General features: G+C 42.5%; 1 pseudogene across 1 annotated transcript in view; it reads right to left on the reverse strand.

The window, feature by feature from the left end:
• Positions 1 to 4,963: 4,963 nt before the first annotated feature.
• Positions 4,964 to 24,290, reverse strand: part of LOC102854480 — a 31,243-nt pseudogene continuing 11,916 nt past the window's right edge. Inside the window, exons 4-6 of the transcript XR_438844.1 lie at positions 8,205 to 8,321; positions 6,714 to 6,810; positions 4,964 to 5,043 (exon numbers count right to left, since the gene is read on the reverse strand). The product of XR_438844.1 is annotated as a deoxycytidylate deaminase-like (transcript). The remainder of the gene's footprint in view (positions 5,044 to 6,713; positions 6,811 to 8,204; positions 8,322 to 24,290) is intronic.

Consider the following 24,290-nt stretch of genomic DNA (forward strand, 5'->3'; position numbering starts at 1 on the left):
TTGTGTTATCTGCATAATGAAGACTGTTGATGAGTCTACTTCCAATCCTGATGTCACACTTTTCCTCATACAGCCCAGCCTCCCAGATAATCTGTTCCGCATACAGATTAAAAAAGATGGAGATAGGACACATCCTTGGCGCACACCCTTCCCGATTTTGAACCATTCAGGGTTTCTTTGCTCTGTCCTGACAACTGCCTCCTGGTCCAAGTGTAAGTTTAGCATAAGCACAATCAAGTGTTCTGGGATTCCCATTCTTCTTAGAGTCAACCAGTTTGTTGTGATCTGCACAAATGCTTTTGCATAGTCAATAAAACACAGATATTTCTCTGGTACTCCCTGCTTTCAGCCAAGATCCATCTGACATTAGCTATAATATCCCTAGTACCACGGCCTTTACTAAACCCAGCCTGCACAGTTCTCTGTTGATGCTCCAGCCATTTTGGGGTAATCTTTAGCAGAATCTTGCTTGCATGTGATATCAACAATACTGTTCGATAATTTCCACACACTGTCAGATCACCTTTCTTTGGAATGGGAGCAAATATAGATCTCTTCCAGTCAGCTGGCCAGGTGGTTGTCCTCCAGATTTCTTGGCACAACTTGGTGAGCACATCCAGGGCAGCATATGTTTGTTGAAATATGTCAATTGGTATGCCGTCAACTCCTGGGGCCTTGTAGGAATGTAATTAATGTTTGAAGATTCACACAGCTGTGAACTCTAAATGTGACCTTATTTAGAAACACAAGCACACTTGGTTTTGTCTTTTAAATTATACCTTTGGACACCTGATAAAGGACGATTGTGAGTCTGAATGTACTTGAGGCAGTGGATTTTCTCCAGGTAACTTTGCAGAGCACTCTGGTAGCCTAGGGGTAAGGAACTGTGCTGCATACTCAAAGGTTGTTGTTGTTTAATGCCGTCGAGTCGTAGATGACTCATAGCAACCCTATGAATGAACGGCCTGAGCACTGTTCCTACATAGAGTTTCTGGAGGCAAGCCATTTTGGAAGTGGATGCCGCTCCTGCTTCCAGGCTTGATTTAGTCAGGAAGCTCCAGCCAACACTGTCCACCATGGGTACCCATTACCACGATTGGCACATCACTGTCACAGTCTTCAGCATCAGAGCAACCACGAGTTACCTCTGTACAGCAACACACAGACCAGTGCTATACCACCTAGAAGAATGTTTGACAGGAAGACAAGGTTCTAATCCACCAGCTGGTCTGTGGGAGAAAGACAATCTCCTCTTGTGTGATTTGTAACCTCTGAAAACCTGCTAGAGGGTTAGTTATGAGTTGGTTCTAACTTGAAAACACATTAACAATGCAGGTCTTTCTGCAATTCTGGGGTACCCATCTTGTCTGAACTAAGCCTTTTTCTCTCCTTGTGACTCTGGCTCTAAAGGTCAGGATCTGGCTTTTTCTTAACAGATTCATCCTGGAAAGGGTCAGTCTGGGCGGCTCCTTGGAGGCAAGAATTCTGAGGCTCTGTCTGACATACTTTGGACATGTTGTAAGGAGGGACCAGTCCTTGGAGAGGGACATCATGCTTGGCAGGGTGGAGGGACAGCGCAGGAGGGGAAGGCCCTCTATGAGGTGGATTGATTCAGTGATTGGGGTAATCAGGATAGGTGTATCAGAGACAATGCGATTGTCACCGGACAGAGCAGAGTTTAGGGCTGTTGTACATAGGGTCACTATGAGTCACAAGTGACTCGACGGCACATAACAATACCCTTTTCTCAGTAATCATCTAGTCATCCTTAAGTATGTCTCATACAAGTTAAGTGTGCAAAGCACCATGTCATCCTTAAGAGTTCTGGTCCTCCCACTGGTCCTTAGGCAGTCTTCTAGGTTAATAACTTGCTGAAATTACTACTTTTAGAGTTGCCTTGGTATGAAAACCAAAACAAATAATCTGAAGTACTAGAGCTTCTAATCAATGCCACCCTTAGGAAAACTATCTCCTCTGCATTCCTAGACCCTTTCCCCCACATTTTACTTTTCAACCTAAATATTCTAAATGCTCAGGTAGATCTGGATATGGGAATAAAAATTAAAGTGCCCAGCATACCAAAAAATCTCTAGATCAGTAGGAAAGTTTGAATTTTTATTCATGAGCTTTTTTCACCTTCTGTTTTTTTTTTACTTGTTTCTTATTTTACATCATTTTTAATTTAAGAAAATAGGATTAATATATGACATCGACATCACTTTCATTGCTGGGTCTTGTTTGGATTCTAAAGTCTTTACGAATAGACTCCTTTAAAAAAATTAAGAAAGGCATAAAATATGTCAGAGAAATGGAATTCCTATCATTTCAATCACAATTTTTGCCTTTTAAATGTAGCTCCTCTAGCAACGGTTCAGTGAAAGATGGCTTCCTTCTTGTCATTTATTAGCCATGACAGGCAGCAACACTCCTTTCAGATACCGTCTCACTTCGCCACAATTATCTTGTGATGCCTGCAAGGCAAAAGACTGCTCAAAACTCCTTCCTTCTGGAATGCTTTCCCCAAAGGCAACGGTTCAAAGCAAACCTCTATTAACTGGAACACTGACATCTGCAGAATTCTCTGGACAGAAAGATTCCACAGCTCCTGTAGTGACACCAGCAACTCAGACATAATTACTTACACTCCAGTCACCAGGAAATCAAGTTCAGCAACTGTCTCGAGGTGGAAGCCTCATATGCCATAGTGAGAACACGGCCACCACATAAACAAACTGCCACAGTCTGACACGAGATGCTTCATCTCTGCAAAGCTCTGCCCTGTTAACCTGCCCCAACAGGAAGGCTTTTACAGTAAAACTCTATGTAACCAACTGAGATATTGCTATCAAAATTCTATAAACTAGATACACTACAGTCTTTACTAGCTCCTAGACAAACAGACATGATAAAAAAAAATTACATTTCCCTTTAAGAAGGTTTATAACACAGAATTTGCCGCACTATGAAAATCCAATGTTTTCTATCTTTGAGCATCTTTCCTTACAGGTGGCTCAAATGGTTACGTGCTTGACCACTAGTCTCACCCACTCAGAGGTGCCTCAGAAGATGGGGACAGTGACCTGTTTCTTAGACTTAAAAGCTTTGCAAACCCCATGGAGCAGTTCTACTCACATGTGGGGCTGTCACGGGTCTGAGGAGATTTGGTGACAACCAGCATTGACTTCTTCCCTTTCTCTATATATCACAAAAGCCGAGAGAACTGAACTCAACAGGACTGCCTTGATTTTTTTACCTTTGACGAGGTACAGTCTCACCTCTTCTATCTCAAGTTTTAGTTGAGAATATTTGCATTTTCTTTAACTACCAGGTTTCCACAGGCTCAGAGATTCATAGGTTTCACAGTATTGTTTTCGGTACTTTTTGGAACAGAGGGTCAAGCGTTTGGAACGGTTCAGAAAGAAATGAATTGAAAAGAGTTGGCTAAAGATGTAGTAACAGAGTAATGTGACAGGGTGGCAAGAGGAGACAGAATTGAGGACCAAAGACTTCATGAAGCCTTTTAAAGCTGGTCCTTGTAGACCCATCATCAACTCCTCCTGGGGAAAGCCCCCAGGATTAGGATCTCCAATTGTTGTTTGAGTGTTCAAACATATGTAGTACACTACACAGACAACACAGATGACAGAAATGGAGAGTTAAGCATGTAATTATAGTAACATAAAAATGAGCACACGTCAGTGTGGTAAGATTTTAATAAGGTTTTAATAATATTGGTAAAGAGCCAAATTACAAACTAGAATGGAGTATAAAAACCTCAAGAGACAAACTGAAAATTCACAAAAATACAAGAACCCTTTAAAAGGTAATAATCTTTAGGATGAAGAAATCATTTTCTCAACAAAGGTGCTGAGCATGTTTAATAAAATTAAATGAGATTAAAGACGAGGAGCACAGCACGCCCCCACTCTCAGTGATTAGGAAGGTGCTGTTTGTGTAGAGGAAGGCACAGTGCCAGCGGCACAAATGAGCTCCACTCACCAATAGATCTGGAGGAAACTGCCTCCAGGTGGGCTGAATGCCTCAAATTTCACTTACAGGATAGAAATGAGTTTCTTCTCTGCTTGTACAGCAGCCATGAAAGTGAACAGTGCCAGCAGAGAAGGAAGGACAGTGAGCTCCCACACAGAGACAAACGGGGGGGACACTCTACCGCTTCTCTCCACTCAATCCCAACCCCAAGAGGACATGTCCTGGGAGTGCACGGCTCTCCTACGGGAGGTACTTGCTGTTGAAATCAACAGTGAGCTCCACGTGACCAAGAGATCAAAAATAACGGGCAAAAATAGGAGCCCCCCCACTCCCAAAGGGACATTATGCCACTACCCTGCATGGATCAGGGCAACAGAGGCACAGAAAGCAAATGTGATGTGACACCACTTGTCACCTTTCAGGACAGGAGTGTCATCCAGCTAAGTTCTTTGTTTGGGGTGGGGGTTTCCCATAACCCCCTGCAACAAATAATTTAATGCTACTGTCATATAGGCCCAGTCCCCCACCCCCCGCCCCTCAATGGTACTACACGTTACGCTTCATTTGGACCAGATGTTCAAATACAGGTTCTCATCCTTACTAAGAACACAACAATCATTTATTTGTCCTTCGAGCACGTGCAGGAGTGAAGAGTGGCTGCTGGAATGCAGTGGACGGCAGGGGACTGACAGCCCTCTATAGGGCTTCCAACATAGACGGGGGCTGGGGAAGGAGGCGCCCTCACCCAGAACTATGACAGGCCTGCAAAAGGTCCCATAAATCAATAGTTTAAACAGATGCAGATTCCATGTGACAAGAGAGACAGGGAGGAAGATTTGAGGCTTTATAGTCTTTAGATGTCTACTTTTGCTGTACCGGCTATTAAAAAGTTATGTATAACTTCAAGATGAAAGGCATTAGCAGCTACTTAGAAGAGGATAATCCCAATCTTCTGGAGATTTAATGATGTAACTCACTGAAGCTTCTGACTCGGTCTTGCTGTTAATTGAATCAAAGTCAATGACAATCTTGCTGCACTTTGGCGTGAATTTCCTAAACATGAAAAAAGCAAAATAGAGAAAGATATTATCTGGTGAGTAGTTAAAACAATTTGTTTACTTTGGCTTAACCTACATTTTCTGTGAGAAGAAAACATTTCCCGGGATTCACTTGATATTTTCTCTCTACAGGAGCCAATTATAGTGCACCATGCCGAGAGAAACATGGGCCAGAAAAGCTAAGACAAAAAAAGATGCATGGGGCTGCTTGGTTTGTGTGTTCTTTGGCTATCTGAGTTCATGAATTATAGGGGAGTCAGAGGATTTCTAACAAGTTAGCTGCACAACATGACATCCGATTACTAGTTTTCTCATCAGATTTATCTTATTTTCTAGGAAATTTTTGCAGCCAACCTGGAGTGGTTGGCATGAAAGCAAAAAAACTCAATAAATTTTCTTTTGCCACAAGCACACAGCAAAAGTGAAAAACTACTAGCTTTATAGTGAGGAATAATTTTTTAAAAAATTGCATTCTAAAGTTGCAAATGCAAACACATCATGCTGTATATTTCTACTCATTTACAACAGGTGAAAAGATCTGGTGACTAAAACACATTCTTTTAAAAATCAGTCAACAGAGGATTATGTAAATAATTTGTACTTAAATTCTCAGAAAACACAATGGTTTGACAGATATGAACTCAACCTCTAATGATGAATACAGTGAGGGGAAGGGGTGATCTCTACAGTAATAATCCATTGCAGACCACAAATCCGGGAGAGGAAGTGCTTTGTTAAGCATTATAGTCAGAAAAGAATTTTCCACTATGCATCAAATGTGGTTAAACTCATTTTCAAGTAAAACATACCTTGCAATCTTTGTCTGGCAAAGATAATCATGAAAATCTAGATGAGTTCAATCCTCAATTTAAAACGATGCTGTAAAAAGAATTCCTGATGTTTCAACCTGGCAGTTTACTTTCATCCTATGTGTCCTTCACTGGAGTTGTTACATGTGTAAAATTTATAAAGGTCTAATGTTAATATGAGCCCTAGTGGCTTAGTGGTAAGAACTGCACTACCACTGCAACGGTATGTGGTTCGGACCCACCAGCTATTCTGTGGGAGAAAGATGGGAAATCAACTCCTGTGTGATTTATTGCCTCTGAAAATGCACTGGAAGGTCAGCTATGGGTTAGTTCTGACTTTAGAGTATACCACAACAATATTAATATAAGGTGAGCTCTGGTCCCTAATGGTAAAGAATTGCATTACTATACCAAAGGCACCTGGTTTGAATCCACCAGCTGCTCTTAGGAAGAAAAACTGGTATAATTTCCTCCCATGTGATTTACAGGCTCTGAAAACCAACCGGAGGGCCAGCTATGAGTCAGTTCTAACTCAATGGTACACAACAAGAACAGTATTAATATTATAAAACTTGTGAATATTTCAATTCCTCTCTCCTAGAAAATCAGTCTAAACCCTGGAAAGTTACTGATACTATGGTACAACCGTAAAACAGGTTGTCTTCAGCTACTTCTGTCACTGCTCTTAAAAATCTCTCCTTAAAATAGTATTTTGCTTCACGTTCCATCAAATTTAAAGAAGATGCTCTCAGCGTCTGGAAGCCAGACATCATAGTGGAAATCAAGTACCATTCAAGCTCAAATGTCTCTCTAGAACCTTTCCTGACACCCTTTCCCATCCGTTCTTTCTGCTTACCTGAAAGTCACCCCAGCCATATCAAACATGAGCCTCGCAGCTGTTGCCTCATCGCTATCATGGTATTTATCAGACATGAAAATAACTTCCTTGATACCTTAAAAGGTAACAGTGGAAAGCCCATTAGTACATGCAGATAGAGATAGTTCAAACAGACAAGATGAAGCAGATGGAGCTCTTGTAACGTCTGTGATTAATTACCTTTTCATAGTGTGCTTCCAGACAATGTCCAGTTCCTGAAATGTGTCTCTGCTGTGTTCTAATGCAGCAGAGGCCAGATTATATTTAATCTGCCCTCAAGTCTTTATGGCTTTCCCCCCCTTTTTTAACAAATGCAAAGTGAAAACATGTCAAGTAATCAAGCCTTGATCTGATTAACAAATTTTCCTTACTGCAGGCAACCACATATTCTCTATTCCAGGCAACTAGTCTGAATTTGAGAGGCTAATGGGAGAAGTGCAGAGTGCTGGCAAATTTTGAAATAAGTATCACTGGCCTCCCCAGAATGGCTCTGCTGATCAGCCCCATGGAGAGCAAAGCCATGGTCCTTTCCTCATCCCACCAGGTGGGAGGAGGTGCTAGCTCGAGTGTCAGAAATCTGCAGGGCACCTGAGCCACCACCCTGCACTGGAAGCTGCCCCTCCACTTAGCCTCTCAAGGAGGTGGCTGCCCAGAGAACCTACCGCTCTGCCCACGTGGCTGCTGCTGTCACCACAGTGGAGACAGCTGTGGAAAACCCTTGAAGGACCGCGCAGCAGCCACAGCCATTGAGGAACCCACACGCAAAGCGAGGCCTCTGATTTGGATTCCCCCAGAACTCTTCTGCTCACGAATCCACAGGGCTGATGATAAACGGCCCCTTTAAACCACACATCTGGCTAAACATGATAAGTGTTTAAATCTCCAGCAGAGAGTTTTATGGAGACAAAGTGTAGCTGAAACTAAGATGTGACAGTGTGAAGAAGGTGAAATATTCAGAACTCAATGGCGCAGATTTATGGCAACCATAATATAAGAAAAACTCCAAGCAGTATCATTTAAGTCTTAAGGCATGTAAATGCAAAGATATGTTTAGATCTTCAAATATCTACCATGTATTAGATACAAATTAAAATTTCATATACAGACTCCCAGCTGACCTTGTTTCTGACAGAAGTTCATTTCTCTCCCTCCCCCCCCTAATCTATGCACAATATGTCAGAGAATAGTAAATTGACAGTAATTATATGCAATGCCTGTGTTGTTTTTTGGCAGCTTGCAGTTTAAGAAGTTGCAAACTAAATTAAAAACATGCTAAGAACCACAGAGGATGCAATTAGTCTTAGAATACCTGGCACCATTCAAAAACAAAACACAGGAAATCTCTTGCAAAGTTGATAGTGCAATTAATTTAGATCTAAACAATAGCAATTTAAGATCAAACACATCTGCAATGAGCTGATGAGCAGGCAGCAATGCAAATGTGACAAATGGAAAAAGGCTGGCTCCTACCTGCCTGGATGATGAGCTTAGCACATTCATTACATGGGAACAAGGCGACATACATGGTGCAGCCTTTCACATCGGCCGAGTTTTTGTTCATAATGGCATTCAGCTCGGCATGGCACACTGTGGATTTAAAAAAAGAGAAGAAAAACTTGAACTGTATCTCATGAAGAATTTACGAACAGTGTGGACGCATTCCGTTATCTTCCCCTGAAATAACATAAAATACCCAATTTTTAAAAATTATTATAAACGACAAGCACTGAGAATATCAGATGAGGGCCAACTGCTCTGACCGGGTTGGCAATTAGCAGCCCAACCATTAACCACAACAGCTCTCGGTCTATAAGCACCTAGACCAGACAGGAGGGGCCAAGGTCAAGCATCTTCACCCACCCTAAACACAGGCATAGCTCACGCTCCACAAGACCCTGGGGTATTGAATTGCCCATATAAAATGGCTCATTTGTGTGTTGATATGCACACACAGGGACATTCAGCAGTGGCTGGTAAGCGGGCATGGTGCAATTTTAAGAGATTCAAGAAGTGAAGCTGAGCATTTCTATCCCGAGGGAGCTGCTTCCCCCACAGTTCTCAGACCACAGACACACAAGAACACTCCAGAGTAGAAGTAGTTTGACTTTCACAAGAAAACCAATCAACTACTTAATGGCAAAGGAAATAACAAGTTCTTGATTTAACAGTCTGTTTGGTCAATGGGGTCCAGTTCAGGTTCTCAGGGGACTTGAACAAATTCAGGGTTAAAAAGAGCATCTTGTTCTCTGCTTCTTTCCTCTGTCAAAACAGACCCATCTTCCAGGGTGTTCCTACCACCAAACGCACTGGAGGTGTGCCTCCTTGCAAGGGAGAAAATATTAGGGTACCAGTTTTGTTCTGAATCACTGATCTACTCTGTAATATTTCTGCATTGCCATCTAATTGTGTAATCTAAAACTGTATTGTAGTTATTATGGTAATGAATCTAAAACTTATCTGCATATTGGAATCTTGTGGGAAGTCCATGTCCAATACTCAAAGACTGAGAGGATCCAGGGTGTGATCTGGGTTTGGGAATGTTTAGGACACTGTGCAGGAGATTCTAATGTACGTGCAAGTTTAGGGATGGGACCACTGCCTTATGGATGCCTTTGGGACTCCTTGGAGAATTCAACACACAATCTGCATATGGGTTTGATTCTGGGCCAATAACACATTTCACATACGGTTTCCCCTCCATCTGTCACTGGAGTCTTTAGTGTTGCTGTGATGCTGAACAGTTTAAAATGGGCTTCCAGAGTTAAATACACTACGAAGGAAGGTCTGGCAATCAACTTACAAAAAGTGTTGTTGTTGTTGTTGTTATGTGCCATCAAGTCGCTTGAGACTCATAGCAACACTATGTACAAACAGCCCTAAACCCTGCTCTATCCTGTACCAATTGCACTGCCTCTGACACACCCATCCTAATTACCCCAGTCACTGAATCAATCCACCTCACAGAGGGTCTTCCCCTCCTGCGCTGTCCCTCCACCCTCCCAAGCATGATTCCCTCTCCAAGGACCCGTCCCTCCTTACAACATGTCCTAAGTATGTCAGACGAAGCCTCAGAATCCTTGCCTCCAAGGAGCAGCCTGGTCTACTCTCCAGGATGTATTTGTTTGTTTTCTTGGCAGTCCATGGTTCCCTCAATACTCTTCTCCAGCACCACAGCTCAAAGGCATCAATTCTCCTTCTATCCTCCTTAGTCATGGTCCAACTCTCTGATGCAAATTAGCCAATGAAAATCTACGACTAACAGTAAGCTAACCCATTCTAGTCCACTGTTAGTGGGATTATCATGAGTCAGGGTTGACGTGATGTTTCTGAATGAAATAGTGACAGGCCATTGTATAAAGCATCCAAAACGTCTTGAATTAAAAATTTAAGTCTCCCCAACCTACCAACCTTCTTCAGGCAATGCCTTCTTCAGGAGTTCTGGGGAGCTTTAACTCATGGCCTTGTCAAACTTCAGTTACTATTTGCTCACTTTGTCAAAGAGCATTTACTGATGATTATCTTGTCTACAAATGTGATCAACACCCTCCCCCATTTTCTGATGGAATTGCAACCATTAATTAGCACTGCAGCAGTTCTGCAGTGTTGCAGGCAGGAGGTGGATCTGGAGCCCTTCTCGAGAAATGTGAGCAAGTGCTAATTTTAACCTATGAATACCAAGGGTTAGGAAGTGTTTACCAGTAAACCAGTTGTCAAAGAATCAGTTCTGACTTAGGGTAACCTCATGTGTGCAGAGCAGAAGTGCTTCACAGGGTGTGCAAGGCTGTGACTTCTCCAAAGTACAACTCCAGGTGTGACTTCCCAAGACAGCTCTGGATGGGTTTGAACCACCAACCTCTCAGTTAATAGGCACTTAGGGATCTGTACAACCCAGGGACTCCTAGTTGTGTGCAAAAATGAACAATTTCTGACAATGCAGGAAAATCTAAAGAAGAAAATGTAGCGTTTGACCAGATCACAGTTATCAGAGAAATATCCATAAACCACAGGGGGACCTGAGCCAGGCTTGTCTAAACCATTCACTTTGAGGGTAGAGAAGACAAGGAAAAGAAAGAGAAGGTTCTAGGGCTCAGAAAGGAGTACGTGGTACAAGGGCTCTGGCCTCCCAGTGGCTCCCTTCACTCCATCACTTTCCCTAGTGGCCAAGATGTTCAGAAACAGGAATTAACACCACTCAGTGTTAAAAACAATTAGATGTAATTGTTTCTTTAATTTCTCCCTTGAGAGCAGAGACCAGTCTTCAAGGTTCTTTGTTAATCCCCTAGAGCCCAATGTGATGCCATGAACATAATGGGTGTTAAATATTTATTGAACGAATAAAAGAGGAAATGCAGATCCCAATTATTAATGGTAATGTTGGAAAATACAGAAAGTCTTCTTAAATCCAAATATCAAAACGACGTTTTCCCAACATAACACTTTTGATGTACTAACATTAAGAGCTACTCTTTAAGAATCTGCTGTGAAACACTGTATTGTCCTTTTTTGAATCTCTTAAAATCATCACAATCTTCTTCTAATTCATCTAAGGCAGAATGGGGCAACATACATCATAATATGTCTTGATTCATTAATGAAAATTACCACATGAAATAGATTCCCTCAAGTAGCATCTGACAATCTTGGGTATGAAGGGTGTTTTACAGAAATAACACAGAGTTATAAACAGACTTCTTTTCTCTAAACTGCAAAATCACAGGATGAAAATGTATAGCAGATGTTGGAAAAAGATGAGCTCTACCAGGCACTGTGAACAACTGAGGGCTGGGGTGGGACTCAGGCACAAGCCTCTTAAATCTCAAACTGACAACCAGACAATGACAGAAACGAAGCACAAGTGCTGGAAAGCTCGCCTGAAGGTCACCCAACCCTGACCGCTGCCGCACATCCCTGTACCCTTCAGCTGTGGACAAGGCAAATACACTTGTCCCAGCCTTCTCCAGAGACCTCAGGTCCTCTCTGGCTAACATCAGAATAAAGGGGAAGGAGTGTACTTAGGCCTGTCGAGTTTTCTCACAGAACAGTATGGGGTCCCGGGGCCTGAGAGAGTCATATCGCTTTTGATGGATCAAGCTTAGAAGGGAAAATGCAAGGCAAGTTGGTAGGGAAGGTGCCGGTCAGAGCCTTTGGGAATTCATGGGACTGAGAGGAAGTGCCAGGGCCAAAAGGCAGAGCCAGATTCTAAGGCAAATCTGCTGGGAAGGAAATGGTGGGAATGGGAGGAAGGGTGGCTCCAGGCTAAGGTGCCAAGCATTTCCCAGGGTTGGGGTTTCTCATCTCAACCCCACAGGTATGGAACTAGGGAATCAAATACTGATTAGCTGATTATGATTCACTGAACCTACATGTGTGGCGGAACAGAGCTGTGCTTAAAAGTGTTCTCGGTGGCTGACTTGCCAGCAGCGGCTAACCACCCCTGAGTTCTGTGGTGTAACTCAAACCATAGCCATTTTCACATTCCTAGTGTGGTGTCTGGCACAGCTGGGAGGATGCCATGCATCCAATTCCACTGTTCGTAAATTGGGCCAACTCAACATCAGATGACGACAACTCTACTCCAAATCCTCTTAGGAGCCGCTGCCTTGGGGTTCTTCCACTTCTCTGTTGGGATTATTTCTTTTCTTCCACTTCTCTGTTGGGAGTATTTCTTTTCTCTTGCCTTTGTCGCCATTTTCCATGGCTTGATCCTGGGTTTCACGTTTTCTTCTAGAGTTTCAACTTTAAAAATCCACCAATCATGTATTCTCATATAGCAGATCTACTTGCAAAACCCCTGAAAGCTATACTTCTAACCCCATTACCAACCATTACCAAATTCTCCTCAGGCATTTGCTTTAGGGATCTGGGCCCTCTGTGTTTTCTTCATTACTATATTCTAGTAATTCTTGTTTTTCTTCAAAACACTGTATGTATTTGACAACATTAAATAAAGAATGAACATATTTTTCTGCAGTGATTTTGACTCACAGCAACCCCATGTGGTAGACTAGATCTCTGCATGGGGTTTACATGGCTGTCATCTTTATTTAAAAGCAGACTGCCACAACTTTGTCCTGAAAAGATGCTAGGCAGGTTCAAACAATCAACCTTTCAGTTAGTTGCTGTTAACGCAGCAAGAGCTACAAATGTACCTGAGTGCAAAAAACCAACCAAGTAGGTCATTAACTATTCTGTTAGCCATTTTTTTTTAAAAAAAATTCTTTTTATTTTATTATTTGTGTGAGTGTACCGTCAAATCAGATCTGACTGGTAAAGGAGGAGATTGTCCCTCCTTCCCCGCCAGAGCATCTGGTGGATTCGAACCATGCGCCTCTGGGATTGTAGTTGCAGCTCCTTACCACTAGGCCACCAGAGCTCCCCTCTGTTAGCCATTTTAAGACTAATATACTCACAGTAGTAATAAGGACCAGACATTCCAAAGATACCACAGTGTCTAGGAAGTAGTCACAAGTAGCCTAACTTTCATAAATGACATTTTTTCCCCCTCAACAACTTACCTAAAATTACTGCAATAGCTAAGCAATAAGCAAAAGAAAGCTCCAAATATTAAAATAAACATGTATTTTGCTAAGTACAGAGAATGACACAAAGCCCTTTAATTATTCCCAGCACTGTTTGAAAAGGAAAAAGAATCAAGTGCCAAAAATATCAGATTAATGCTTATAAAGTTCTTGATTGCCACAGGGAGAACCTTTGTTTCAGGTAATTATAACACAATTCTTATGCTTTGGTTCGTCTTTTTCTTCTTCTTCTTTTCTATTACTAACTGTCAGAACTCAGCACTGCATTAACCTTGGACCACAGAGAAGAGATTGTATAATTAGAAAACTGTATTTTTCAAATTCTCTTACTAGGGCTTGATTAATCCTTACTGTCTCATGTAGGCGGTTCTCTAGAAGTTTGACAAATTAACAGGATACATTCCATCCTTCGTTAGATTTAAGAGATTCAACATTTTATAGATTTGACTTTCATCTCATTTGATGTAAGACTAATACAATATCTATTTTAGACTGCAGCATTATTAAAGTTACTCAACAAGGCGTAAAAAAACCTCCAACACCTTACTATTGTTGTTAGGTGCCGTCAAGTCACCACAGACCCAGCAATCATATATCAAAGAACGAAACCCTATCTGGTCATGTACATGCTTACAAACAATGCTGTGCTTGAACCCTTGACTGCATCCACTGTGCCAGTCCATCTCACAGAGTCGTCCTCTTCTTCAATGACCTTATAAGGATAAACGAATTCTAACTGCTGCATAAATAATTTAGCAGTTGTAGTGCTTCTCCACCCTCAACAGATCTTATGTTTCTGAGGCGTGATCATGATAAAATTTGGAGCCAGGAAAACGGAAGTTTCCACTCAGGTTTAAGGAACTCTCTGGATTGTTTTAAATTCTCTTTTTAATGGGATAAGATTTTTAAGAAAATGACTCCTGATATGAGGGGCCTCCTGCCAGGGCTGCCTGGAACAGGTAGGTAGTCTGGTGTGGCAGCTCTGGTAGGGTCAGGGTGAGAAGGGCAGACATGGGGCACCTGTTGCCACGTCGTGTGGACCCACGCTGCCCTCTGCCAGTGCTCTGCCGGCTGGATTCCATAAGCCTCAGCATCTCTCTGGGGACACGCTCCCGTGGCCCTGACTGATGACTGTGAAGGTTTCCAGGCTGTGCAGCCGCCCACATTCAAAGCAGGGACAGTTCAGTTCACTGACGAGACAGGGTCAGGGCTCAAGAGCCAAGAAACGTCTGCTCTCAGCCTTCTGCAATGAGAATGTGGGAAGTTTCGCCTTCCTGTCTTTCCACTGGATTTTTTATCCTCCAATTAGTAACTGACATGAAGCAGGGTGCCAAGGTTCAAGGGTGACCTCTGCATTTTAAAAAATAACTCGATGTTAATTTTTACAAGACATTTCACTTTTATTCTGATGACAAAGCTTCCTGCCACTACTTCTTGAAAGCAGGGTCTGAGGGCTTTCAATTCTGGGCTGATAGTTATCAGAGGCAGGAACTCTGGGCACATCTCTCCAGGAGCACAGAGCATGGTCACCCCTTACCTGCCCTGGGCCCTGACAGGTGTCTCGATGGAATACTTTCAGGGAGGGTGGGGCCTGAGCTCACAGCTAACAGATTCATTTAAGGAAACGCCTCACTGCTTCTGGAGCTAAAATGGAATTTCAACTACTTGTTTCTTAATTATTGAAAGATACTCTGTCAGGGCCTCATATGTCACTGCCAACCTCCTAAGTACCTATTCTTCATGTCAATAATTTAGCAAGAGAGTAGTAGCCCCTCATTTAAGGCTGCCCGGCAACTTAACACCACCATTTAAAGCCTTCTCCAAGGTTCAAATATGATCACTACTGTTTTAAAAAAAGAAAAGTCAGTCATTGCCATGGAGTGGGATCTGACTCTTGGCTGACCCTCAGACAGGCTCCTGTGGACATAAAATCACACAGTAGGAGATATCTCGTCTCTCTCCCCTGAATAATAGCTGGTAGATTAGAACTGCCAGAGGGGCATCACGTTTTTGAGTCTGCAATGCAACTCCCTACTAACTGCACTGTCTGAGCTCTCTGATCACTACTATGCTGCTGTTGTTAGGTGCTATTAAGTCAAGTATGACTAACAGCAACCCTATGAACAATAGATCTGAGCCCTGTCCTATCCTGTGCCGTCCTCACCATCTCTGAGACACCTGAGCCCACTGCTGCAGTCACTGTGTCAGTCCATCTCGTTGGGGGTCTTCCTCTCTTTCACTGACCCTTTCCTGGCATAATATCCCATGTCCCAACTATGAGGGACAAAGCTTTGTCAGCCTCGCCTCCACAGAGCACCTTGGCTGCACCTTTTTCAAGACATACTTGTTCGCTCTTCTGGCACTCCATGGGATATTGAGTACTCTTCTCCAACACCACCACTCAATTCTTCTTCTGTCATTCAGATTTATTGTTCAGTTTTCGGATGCACAGCCAGGGACTGAAAAAGACCACTACAACCTCAAAATGCAAAATCAAACACTTCCACAAGTTTGGCCTCAAATAAACTCAACTCTTCTAACTCATCTCCTCTACATGAAGTTTCTATACTTGCAAAACAGCAAGCAAAATAATTACTGCCATTTTCAAAAGATCTGAAAGGAAAGTGTGGTGGTGGCTAAAAATCAATGTTCATGCCACCGAGGCAGCTTTAAAAACAAAGGCTCACTCTATTAGCTCTGCTGCCCATCCTGTTCTCCCAATCTCTTCCTCTGAAAACCTGGAGCACCCTGAATCCTCAATTCACTCCAGTGGCTTCTAAAAGGTTCATCCCTATATGCTGGGTGGGCAGTAAGGAGAAAAAAGTTTAAAGCTAAAGCTGTTTCACACGTTGTGCTAAGTCGTGGTTGGATTTTCTAGGCTGCAGTCTTTACAGGGAGCCTTGTAGTACAGTGGTTACACACTTAGAAGTGAGGAAATAAAAAAAACTAATTGCATTGGGGAAGTCTATTATCAGGGATCTCTCCAGAGTACTGAAGAGCAATGATGTCAGTCTATAGACCAAGGGGTACCTGGCAGGCTATGGTCTTCGCAATTACTTGCTATGCATCAGAGAGTTGAACAATGACCAAAAAGGACAGAAGAAGAATTGATACCTTTGAGTTGTGGTGCTGGAGAAGTGTCTTGAACATACCATGGACTGCCAAGTGAACAAACAGATCTGGTCTTAGAAGGGTAAAACCAAGCTGCTCCTTGGAGGCAAGAATTTTGAAGCGCCGTCTCACATATTTTGGGCATGTGACCAGTCCTTGTTGAAGGACACCATGCCTGGAAGGGAGGAGGGACAGCACAGGAGAGAGGAAGACACCAGATGAGATGGATTTACACAGTAACTGGGATAATGGGGGCAGGTCTATCAGAGACAGTGAGCCTGGCTCAGGATAAAATAGGGTTCAGAGACATTGTACATAAGGTTGCTATGAGTCACAGACGACTTGATGGCACTTAACAACAACATACTGTAAACACTGGTGTAAAAACAGAATAGCAGTGATTTAAGACTCTCCCCAAACCTGGTGGGGGACAAAGTGGCATGCTAAGCCCCATGATGGAAAATGTGTCTCTACCTCCTTTTATAAACACTGCCCAAACCAAGAAGATGACAATACATTACAGAAAATCTGGCCAGGGCTGAGGAGAAAAAGTTGAGTCATTCACTTTAAAGGCAGCCAAGTCCTTGAAACCAGGGTGAAGCAGCCACTCTTAAATGCGCCCATCTGCTGCTGGCCCAGGTCCACGAACTCTGCAGGGTTAACTAGCCTCCACTCTTGGGAAAGATGTCGATTCTGTAGCTAACCTGTAGCTTCACATTCCCCTCTGCTTCCTCCTCATTTCTCCCAAGTCACTTCCTCAGCAGCCAAGGACTGACTGGGCACAGATTCCAACTCCACCACCTACTGCTTCTTTGACCTGAAGCCTCAGCCTCCTGACCTGTGAAATGGAGAGAAAAATACCTACTTCCAAAAACATTACAAAGACGGAAATGTGTTAAGAGCACGGTACAGGAGATCTAGCTGATAAATGCTAATGCTCCCTTAACCTTTCTGGCCTGGGCTGTCAGCCCGGGCCCAAGCTGCCCTGGGTGGCACGATCTAGCTGACTGCGAGAACATACATTTCTTTTTCTCTCACTCGGTTCCCCATCCCCTGCCCCTTCCTCGCAGCCTCTTGCTAAGGCGGCTGGCAGCAACTTACGGCACCCAGGGGAGCCACTTAGCCCCAATGGTAGTGCTTAGGGCTAAAGAGATTTCTGACTGTGGTGTTTCCATTATTGATAATAAAGCCCCCAGAACTCTAATTACATCGCTTCCCTATGTGCTGAGGGCACACAATCAGGTCAGGAGGAGGAGGGTGTGGAAAGAAACACTGCATTTCATAGACGGGCAAGCCCTGCCAACTCCTTCCTCATGTGAAACATGTTTGCTAGTTAAAAATCAAACAAATAAAACCCCCAAAAGATGCAGATTGCGAATCATCATCTGACCATTTCATAACACAAATATGAATCTAAAAAACATTAGCTTTTAAAGGGTAACCTGGGCTGTACAACCAGCACCGGCATGGGAGTCGGGTGATGTGCGGCCTCATTAATTCCAGCTGCACCAGGAATGCCTCGGGCAACTCCCTGATCGTGGAGAAAATGGGGATTATCGGTATTCTAAGATACCAGTTCTTGATACTGCCCTATATTCCTAGGACTTCTCTGAGGCCTCTCCTACTCCACACAAAATTCATCTCTTCTTTTCTCCACAAGGTTCAAGCCTGCTCTTCCCTCCGCTGGCAGCTAGAAACTCTGCTTCATTGCTCACTGAAAATGTCAGGTATCACAGTCTCACCTTCACCTGTCTGTTCCCCGACCCCCCATCTCTAACCTATCCCCTCAGGGATCACCTCTTCTCTCATTCCTAACTAGCCTGCCTGGTGCACCCTCCTGCCTCCTAGCAGTATCTCTAAAGACTTAACTCCTTTCCTTATTTCTCAATCTCTCCACCCTTGGATAATTCACATTTGTAAACCAACACACACCTGGCCTGCCAACCTTATAAAAACCCAACTCCATCTGTCACTCAAGCCACCACGCTATCTGTTCTCCTCATAGCCAAAGAGCTCAATGTTATCCCTACTTATCCACATTCTGTTCCTCTTCCAACTGACTCCAATTTGCTATCCAATCCTACTTCATCGTTGAAATGGGTCTCTGCAACATTAACAATGACTCCCACCCACGTTGCTAAATTTTATCACTCAACAAACCCTCACATTCTCCCATTAAGCTGGAAACAACATCTAGCTGACCGTCCCGTGGCTTCTGAGTCTGTAGAGGGAAAAGACTGCCCATCTGTCTCCAGATGAGCTACAGTGGATTAAAACTAAGACTCTGTCTAGGGAGCAGGGTCTGTAGGTCTCGGTTGAACAGGGTAAGTCCCTACGGGCTAAGCCACCAGACCTCCCAGCAGCATCTGACACAGGAGGCCACGCTTCTGTGAATGTTTCAAGATGTCACACTCCATTTTGTATTCTCTTCCCAATATGTTGGGAGTTCTCAGAGACATCAAAATCTCCTGCTGCCTATGCACAACTTTCTCTAGATGTGTGCAGTATCATCCAGGGCGCTGCTGACACCCAAACACCAGACGTGCCTATATCGACACCTCCCGCCTAAACTCCTCCCCTGACTAAACAGATGTTTTGAGTGAGAATTAAAACTTCAAGTGTCCAAATCTTCTCCACTTTGGTCTACCTACGTCGATGCTTGGGTTGACAATGATTGTGGGGAAGGGATGTCCATCACTCGTCCTCATTTTTATTACCTTTTCATTTTGCCATTAAATGCATCCTATATGCATGCAGTCCTCTCATTAAAGTCTACTTCTTCCACTATTAGACTAACTCTAGAGACCACACACCTTTTAAAATTTTTACTTATTAACAGTGGTAAGTGCCTGTATTGTAATATATTTAATAAACCAAAAGTAAATAAACTAGTGTCAAGTTGACTCCAACTCACAGTGTCTCCAAATGTTTCAGAGTAGAACTGAGCTCCACAGGATTTTCAAAAGCAATCTTGTGAGGATCAGGCAGTTCTTCGAAAAGGATGTCATGCCTGGAAAGGTGAGGTTCAGTGGAAGAGAAGACTCTCAAAGAGCTGGACCGACATGTGATTATAACAGACATGAGCACAGTGGAGACTGAGGATTAGGCAAAGCTTCTGTCTGCTGTCCAGGCGTCACTATGAGTTGGGCTAAGAGTTGACTCAATGGTACCTTGAATAACAACAATATGATCTTTTGGAAGTAAGTTATCAGGTCCTTCTGAGGCAGTCTGGGTACATCTACACATACACAGTAGACATTCTAGGAGTATTTGCTGAATGAGTGGATGACTGTCTGTGAAACACTCTGAAACTGTACTCTGAAAACCGTGATGCACCATCCATTATAATTTTTTAAGAAGCAGCAAGATGATTCAAGAGAACATCCCCGTCAGCAACAGACAAGCTGTGAAAGAATTCCCAAGAAATAAGGGGAATTTCCTAGCAGGAGGAAAAACGACAAAGAGGAATTCTGCTTCCCTTTATTCACTTAAGTTCAAAATTAATGGCATTTTGAACAAAGTCTTTTAATTGCAGAATTGAAAAATTCATGCTCAGTTATCTTATTCAATATTTTAAATTTACAATAGCATCTATCATTTGAAAGAAGCATAGAGATAAAATTTACACCTCCACTAATTGGCTGGCACCTCCCCTTCAGCCAGCATGAGCAGAGACAAGATGTGTTTCCTTGTATTCTGCCTCCTGTTCTCACCAATATCCTGCACTTAGCATGAGCCACTTCCCAATGCCAGGAAAATATCTATGTCTCAATAAATACTGTCACAATGATTGATTCACAAAAGGGATTCTCAAAGTCCTTTCTATTTGCTCTTACATGAACTTCTTGCCTCCAGGGAATTGTTTTTAGAGGTTACCAAGAGGGCTCTGATTCAAAGTGCTCCTGTGTACAAGACAAGAAAATCCTGACCCACCCTCACGACTGCTGTTGTGCTTGAGCTCTCACTGTTGCAGGCCCTGTGTCAAGTTATTCTTCTTTCTGCTGACCTTTGCAGGGAGCTCTGGTGGCCTTGTGGTAAGAAGCTATACTGCAATTATGAAGGCATAGCATTAAATCCACCAGCTGCTCCAAGGAAGAAGGATCGCAATCTCCACCTATGGCCCTGAAAACCTGCTGGAAGGTCAGCTATGGGTCGGTTTCATTGTGACACTATACAACAACAACCAACAACTACCTTGTAAACATGATCCCTTTCCCCAGAGACTGAAGCCTCCTGATACCCTGCCATCCTCGTTACCAAGAAGCATTCTGGCTGCACTCCTTTCAAGACAGATTTGTTTGTTCTTTTGGCAGCCTGTGACATGTTCAACGTTCTATGCCAACACCAAATTCAAAGGCATCTATTCTCCTTTGTCTTCCTTACTCATTGCCCAAATTTCATATGCATATAAGGCAACTGAAACAGGTGTAACTTAGATATTCTGTTTTACGTGAGTTTGGTGTCTTTTTCTTTATTGCTGTCACCCAACTTTTTTTCCATCCAATGTTTTCTTATCTCCAAGCTTGTGTAGAAATTTACAGTCTTTGAATGCCCCCTCTCGCTTAAGTGTATGGGCTTATCTTAAAAGTGGAGACTTTAATTGCTGTGGAGGCGAGCTTATAAAAAGGAGCGTGTGAGGTTGGTTTCTATTAATTAATATGAACACTGGTGTATCCTCTGTGTCGCTGCTACTGACAAGCTTTAAGCTTTGACCAGGGTGTTTTCAGAATTCCTTTGTGACCCCAGTGAGCAGAGAATGGGCATCCTCAACAATATAACCAAAACTACAATGTTTAATATAGTACAATTTCTCAGAATTATGGAAGTGGAACAGTCCTCAGTGATAATTTCACAAAGATACTGAGAAATAAATAATTGAATTATTTAAGCAATTGATGTAGCGACATCCCAGTAAGCACTGTCTGAAAGCACACTGCCCTGAAGTCAGGGCCCTAGAGGGCCTGTCTGGGGGTTCTTTCTCTTGAACCTGGGAATTGCTGGTTTAAGCATTTCGGACAGTGCTGGGATACCCACTATGCTACATTAAGCATGGCATTACTTGTACCTTGCTGACTAATCTGTAGTGAACATTATATTTTCCACTACATCAAAGATTCTGCTTTAAGTATGGTTGGCATCTGTCTCTGACCCCACAGCACCTCCCGAGAGCTAGTCTTGTCTCAAATTTACAAACCCCAACAGGGACAGTGTACCAGCAGCTTACTTACAAATCTGAAGTGAACATTTTGTGTTTTCCACCACATGATGTGAAATTGTTCACTACAGATTAGTAAGTAAGCACAAGTTCCCCAGGCTGGCCTTGTTTATTGGGAACTCAGATCCTAATGTAAGGATTTTCTTAGCTAATAAGCTAAGGAGATGTGTATATTTCCATCTAAATATTTCTTACTAGTGAAAATTTATACTCTTTTTTACTAAGAAAGTAAGGTATTGCAAAACATTTTAAAATATGAAAAAAATTAGAGTATTCCATGAATATGTATAATAATGAAACCCAAAGTTCTATTATGGTCATTTCTTGAAACTTGATTATTATATTCTTTTCCTGTTTTTGATACTATTTTACAGCCCTAGTTTTCAGAAAGTAAACTGAAGGCTCAGGTAACCCATAAAGCAACAATTAAGGACATAACATATGCTGAATAAAAATCATGCACAATCCACCTAGCAAAGTTCTGGCTATAGTGGACCAGCACGGAAGAACATGTTCTGTATGGACTGCAAAATATACTTTAAACAGTTGCTCCCTCTCTCTACAAAATAGTTGCAATAATCTGTAAGAACCTGGTTTTATTATGTATTTCTGAAAGAAATAACATATACATCTTCTACTTGTCAATATTAACAAGGCTTAGAAAGGAGAGATGGGGGGACCCGTCATATCAGTATGAATGACACAGAATTGAGACCTAAAGGCTTGTCATTTTTAGGTGCTCACAGTAACAACTGGGGGTAATCTGTGGTTTCCAAAGGCTTAATAAAAAATTAGCAAGACTACATTTATCATTAGGATATCTATTTGCATTATGGTAATTAATGTGGTCATATATGTAACAGAGTTGTATCCTATAATCAGTGGAACATGTCCTGGCATTTTGCTAAGGCTTTGAATTTATCAACGAATCTTTTGTCTTGACAGAGAGAGAGTGAAGGCAATCTCCTCCTGTGCAATTTACTGCTTCTGAAAGCCCGCAGGAGGGTCAGTTATGGGTCGCTTCCAACTCCAGGTACACAACAAGAATTCTGAGTCAGAATCTACTTGATGGTAAAGGGTTAACTTTACTGCAACCTTCCATGAGGCGAACTGGAACTGCCTTGGAAACAACTAAAACAAAGATGACTATGGCTGGGCAGTGATCCTCATCTATGAACTTTTTTTAGCTTTTCTCATGTCTTTTCTTTGGACTAGGGAGTTATTTTGTTACTATATATCCCCTGTTGCTACTCTCTATCTCTAACCAACAATAGTGGGAACTCAACTTTGATGACTCAAAGTTCATCTTCTGGTAGGTTTACAGAGGCTGTGGATCACATGGGAGGAGACTATCCACCTTTCACTCAAGAGGCAGGTGGTATATTCAAACTGCTTGCCTTTGGGCTGATAGTACAATTCCTTACCTACTAGACTGACAGTGCTCACCAAAACAATTTAACTCTGGATCTATAGATTAGGAAGCTCTGGTGGCCTAGTGGCAAGAAGCTGCATTTGCAATCCAAAGGCTCACAGTTCAAGACCACCAGCTGCTCCGTGGGAAAAGAATGGGCAGTTTCCTCCCATGTGATTAACTGCCTCTGAAAACCCACCAAAGTGTCAGCTATGAGTCAGTTCCTACTTGATGGTACCCAACATCTGTAGATTAAAAGATACAGATTAAAATATCACGTAAATTTACAACAACAAAATCAATAAACATTCTTTTCTAAAAACTCTTTATATACAATGATATCTAAAATTGAAATATGCTTATACTAATTGTGACTGGGGGGTTTGGGGACTGTCATACATTAGTCACAGTATTCCTTCACTTATCAAAAGCCCCACAGTGAAACCAGAGTTTGCTCTGTGATTCAGAGAAATAATCTGCTTAATTTCTTTGCAGTAAAACTGCTCAAAGGTTTTCAGTTGATTATATTAGTTATTTTGTGGCAAAGGCCTTAATTAGACCAATTGTCAGGCAACTGCTAGATGGCCAGGCAGGGCAGGAATGGCAGGAAGCTCTGAATGAAATTAAAATTCTGTAGGAAAAAGAAACCGCAAGTCATCAAATCCACGGATCTGCCTAACAAAACCAGAGGGCATTCCATTTCAACTGGCTGAAAGAACAAATTTGATCTTAATTACTAAGAAGCTCTAACAAATTGTGAGGAAGTCACAGCTTAAGAAGGATCAGCCTCCAAACTTCTTGATAAATTGGTTTCTCAAGACTAACCTTTTGGATGCCAAAGAAATATATCACATGCATGGCAGTCAGGAAAATGTCAGTGTTCAAAGGGGTGAGGGAAATGGCGAAGTAATCACTAAAATGACATCCATGCGTGCTTAACAATATGCTAAACAGGAAAAAGATTACATTTAAATATAAAATTTAAAGATGTACCAACAAAGACTGGCAAAATGGTTTCAAGTTGTTGTGAACTCTCGCCTTAATTAATTCCATGTTTTTTCAGCCTTTTCCTTCCCAGCATTCTACCCTTGTGAGGGTTTTCCCAGAGAAACATGAGCTAATTCTGCAAAGAGCCCCATATCTCTATTTCTGTCCAATGCATTCAGTGAGGCCACCATTCATGAGTGGGGCCACCAGATCATGTTCCTTCTATGATGGAGCGCGATGCTGCAGGAAGAGGCAACTGGTTGGGACATGCCAAGCAGGACACACACACACAC

This window comes from Elephantulus edwardii, unplaced genomic scaffold (genome assembly GCF_000299155.1).
Source record: "Elephantulus edwardii isolate Elephantulus edwardi_28Jun2011 unplaced genomic scaffold, EleEdw1.0 scaffold00018, whole genome shotgun sequence".
Lineage (NCBI taxonomy): Eukaryota > Metazoa > Chordata > Mammalia > Macroscelidea > Macroscelididae > Elephantulus > Elephantulus edwardii.